Source organism: Schistocerca cancellata, chromosome 1, assembly GCF_023864275.1.
Source record: "Schistocerca cancellata isolate TAMUIC-IGC-003103 chromosome 1, iqSchCanc2.1, whole genome shotgun sequence".
NCBI classification, from domain to species: domain Eukaryota; kingdom Metazoa; phylum Arthropoda; class Insecta; order Orthoptera; family Acrididae; genus Schistocerca; species Schistocerca cancellata.
In genome coordinates, this window is record NC_064626.1 from 570863694 (window position 1) to 570868579 (window position 4886).

The following is a 4886-nucleotide window of genomic DNA, read 5'->3' on the forward strand; positions in this document are numbered from 1 at the left end:
TCATTTTCTTTCATTCCATAAAGACATGATTAGAATTCTGAAAAGGTGTTCCAGCTTAATAAGTAATGTCTTTAGTGATATATGCAATGAGTTACTGGCGCAGGGAATTTTTTCCGGACAGGTTAGAATAAGCAACTGATAACCACTTCATAAGAAAAGTGACCAGACAGACTTAAACAGTTATCGTCCAATTTCCTTACTCACATCTTTTTACAAAATATTCGAAAAAGTAATTACTCAAGAAAAGTAGCTCATTAAAGTGGAAACAATTACTTAGCATGTAACATTTTGGATTCCAGAAGGTCTGGTCGACTAAGAATGCTATTTATAAATTCTCGCATGACAGAGTACAAGCCTTAAATAATAATATATCACCAGGTGGTTTTTTATGAACTTTTCAACGCGTTTAACTTTTCAACGCGTTTAACTGTGTTGAGCATGTTACTCTCTTAGAAAAACTCGAATTTTATGGAACTGATACCTTTATTCACATTTGGTTTGAATAATACTTAACAAACAGCAAAAGGTTTTGCCAAATAATTCAGACAATGTCGGAAAGGTAGAAAATTTTAGTGACTGGGGGAAAAAAATTACAGATTCCCACAGGCTTCAATTTTGGATCCACTGCATTCCTTATATATGTGTATGAATGACCTCCCACTTAACATTCAACAACAAAAATTTGTACTTTTTGCATACGATACTAGTGTTACAATAAATCCCATTAGAGAGAAAATAACAAAAGAAATGGTAAATCAATGGCAAATGATAGTCTCCAAAGAATTATTAAATAGTTCTCTGAATGCACCCTTCCTAAATTTTGAAAAAAAAAAACACTACTTTCAGTCCTGTACTGCAGATAGTCACTTCCGACAATTGATATAGCGCAGGAGCAGGAGTCAGTAAATAGGGTAGAATGCTCCAAATTTTTGGGTGAACATGTTGACGAAACGTGATGTGGAAGAAGCATATCAGTGAGCTTCTCAAAAAATTAAGTTCAGTTACTTTTGCTCTTCGTATAATTGTTACTCTTGGAAACAAACGCATCAACGTCCTCACATATTTTGCACGTTTCCACCAAATAATGCCTTACGAAACAGTTTTCTGGGGTAACTCATCACTTATAAAGACAGCACGCCTTGCACGAAAGCGAACAGTAATAATAATGTGTAGTGTACAGCCACGGACGTTATAGGTACCTCTTCAAGGAGTTAGGCATTTTACATGCGTAGTCACAATATATATATTCGCAAATGGAATTCTTCGTAAATAGTCCACCACAATTTGAGAACAGTGATGTCCATACTTGCAACACCAGAGGAGCGAAAATGACCTTTATTACCCATTTTTAAAGCTGTCAGTGGCTCAGAAAGGAGTTTACTATGCAGCAACAAATATTTTTTATCATTTGCTCCCCCGCCCCCGCAATAACATAAAACGTCTGACAGGCAGAGAAGAAAGTTTTAAATCTAATTTAAAATCATTTCGCCTGGACAGCTCCTTCTATTCCATTATTCCATTGACGACTTACCTCTTAAGAGTGGCAGCCAGGGAAAAAAGAAACTGTTTTTAAGTGTAGTTGCATGATCAGGACTAAAAATAATCCATTCATTAATGTTAACACTAATCATGTATATACACGTATACATTATCGTATAAACCGACTCGTTCCACATCATTTCAATAAAAGAACCGTTCAGATCATCTTCGAAACATGTAATTAACTAACTGCCCAACGAAGGGGTTTAATTAATAACCAACAGGAAACACAAAGATCTTCATCGTACTAGCACATTAGTCGGGAAACATGTTAAATTGTTTTGTAAAGTGTGTTGGCTCTACCAATTAATTTGTTGGAGCAAGAAGACCGCATAATATTACACTTGTCAGTTAATGATAGTTAATGTCATTTTATTTTTATAAACACCTTTATCAGTGACTAATGGAAGCATCCTCAGCTTCTACTTTGTGTGGTCCTCTCTGCGCAACTGTGCGGCGACGAAGTTGTGTTAAGTTATCCCGTACAGCCCAGTATGTCCTCTTATGGACGTATGAGTGAACATTTCTTGATATCCGCTTCGCATTTTCAGCAGCGTTTACAGTGTGTGCGTTTAACAAACATACGCTATTGAAAATGTGAAGTGGACACAGTGAAATGTACACACAAATGTTTAGAATAGAACATCCTGGATTGTACGGAATAACTTAACACATTTGCATCGTGACAACATTCATCACTGAGGATAGTTGAAAAATAAATTACGAAGCACGAATGGTATACAAACAAAGAACCATTAATTTAGTCACAGTGACGGAGCTTACATGTTAAGAAGATAATAATACGTCCATCTGTACGTCTCTCCTACCTATCAGGCAAAGCCAGAAGAGAAATACTGGCGGAAGTTAAACTGTGACGGCGGCTCGTGAGTCGTGTCTCGTAGATTCATACGAAGTGTGCAACTTTGAAGCGAATGTCGCACAATACAGGGTAGTTATAATTAAAGTGCAGCTACTCATAGCGATCCACTTTGGGCCGTAATTATCGCATGACAGTGAAACTTGGTAGATTTTCTAATGTATTAAGGTGGAACAGATTTACGTTGGAAAAAATTAGTTCCAATTTTGGTCACCAGGTGCAAATTTGGCACTGTGAATGCAAGAAAGACGTATAGAAATTTTTCTATATGTAACGGATTAAGCACTGGACGTAGGCAGAAATGGTCAAATAAATGAGAAAGGCACAATGTTGATGTTATTATTAACCACCACTTACACAATTTGTTCAATATGAGCACCGAAGACGTCGACGAGAAGCTGCGTCCGTAAAACGATGTGATCAACAGTTGCTCGCAGTAGTTCCGGTAGGATATGAGCAACATGTTCCTGCATACTGGCTCTGGGATCAGATGGAAACCGTACGTTCACTGGTGCTTTCTTTTAGATACCTCGAGTGCCAAGAGTCACATGTATTCAAAACAGGTGACTTTCCAGGCCATGCATCTGGAAATCCTCAGGATATAACACGTTCTTGGAAGGTTGCGTTAAGCAGATATTTCACTAGGCGAGGGACATGAGATGTTGCCCCATCTTGCGTGAAATCAGTGATTTCTGCAAAGGTGCGCTCTTCCAAAGCAGGAATTACATGGTGCAAAAAGAGATTCCGATACCGCGCGAAAGTCACGGTTCACTTGACAAACCGAGAATAAATGTGCTAGTGAATCCACACTACATTATCACATACGATGAGTGCAATGGCTCGTGAACAACAAGCGTTTTAACAATTCCCCAAATTCGCTAGTTCTTTGTATTCAGTGCGCTTTGTAGTGTAAAATATGCCTCGTCACTCCACAGAATATTGTTCATACGTGTTATCAACTTCGATCAGTACCAGAAACTGAAGAGCAAGTGCAGAATGTTTCTGCGAATCATGAGGTTTGACTTGCTGTTCGTCCGCAGCTCGTGGTCGTGCGATAGCGTTCTCGCTTCACGCGCCCGGGTTCGATTCCCGGCGGGGTCAGGGATTTTCTCTGCCTCGTGATGACTGGGTGTTGTGTGATGTCCTTAGGTTAGTTAGGTTTAAGTAGTTCTAAGTTCTAGGGGACTGATAACCATAGATGTTAAGTCCCATAGTGCTCAGAGCCATTTGAACCATTTGAACTTGCTGCTCCGTCTGGATCTTGTACAGTTATCAGTGTAAAACAGACCGAAAAACTTTCCGTACTGTTGGACACAGGACGGACAATTCTCGTGACACTGCATGAGCACTAGCAGTACCCGGACACGTACTGCATGATCAGTTACAGCAACAGAAACCTCGTCAGTGAATTCCAAAGGATAAGACACCTTCCCCTTCTAAGTACCACACCAGGGTCACTCATATTACCGAGTTTCATTATCATCTTCTTAAACCATTTAATGGCTCTGAGCACTATGGGACTTAACATCTATGGTCATCAGTCCTCTAGAACTTAGAACTACTTAAACCTAACTAACCTAAGGACAGCACACAACACCCAGCCATCACGAGGCAGAGAAAATCCCTGACCCCGCCGGGAATCGAACCCGGGAACTCGGGCGAGGGAAGCGTGAACGCTATCGCACGATCACGAGATGCGGGCTTAAACCATTTAATGATATCGGGCCTTTCCTCACATCTTTCAGTTGGTGATACTCAGCACTGTAATTGCTGCCGTTCACACTAAACAGTTTCCCTAAGTGCGCATGGCTTCTCTTCTCGATAGCCACACTGTTCACTCGCGTTATGGCTTGTCAAATGAGGGCGTGGTTTTAACACCGTCATACAAGCAGTGTACAGCAACACATTTTCACCTGTTGACCACAATTGGAGCTAATACATTTCCCAGCGTAAATCTGTTCCGCAGTAACGCAAGAGCATGTTTACCAAGTTGCGCTGCCATACGATAATTACAGCCCACACCGGACCTCCGCGAATAGTTATCCAATATATCCACGCAAAGAAAGATAACGATTTTAAACTGGGTGGGAAGAAAAAGCTCTACACACGACGAGAACCACCAAAAGTATGATGCACGTCGACCAATTTTTGCGGCCAGACTGGAAATTTTTCCCGAACGCTTAACATAGTGCTTTTACCTGGCTTGTCGGTCATTCAAAAGCATTGACTTACAGGAATTTATTGACTTTTTGTCAGTGCAACAATGGAATCTCAGATCTCAGCTAGGAGCCAGATTTTGACTGTCAGTGCTCAGTTATCTGCGTGTAACTTTCGAGACAGGTTAAAAACTGAAACTTATGGTGAGGAGTTCGCATCCAAACCAGTAATACAATCCATAACTGATGCCATGTCTGTCCTGCACATCATCTTCAGATCCAAGTTGGAGGAGGAAACAAGATGCGACAAAATA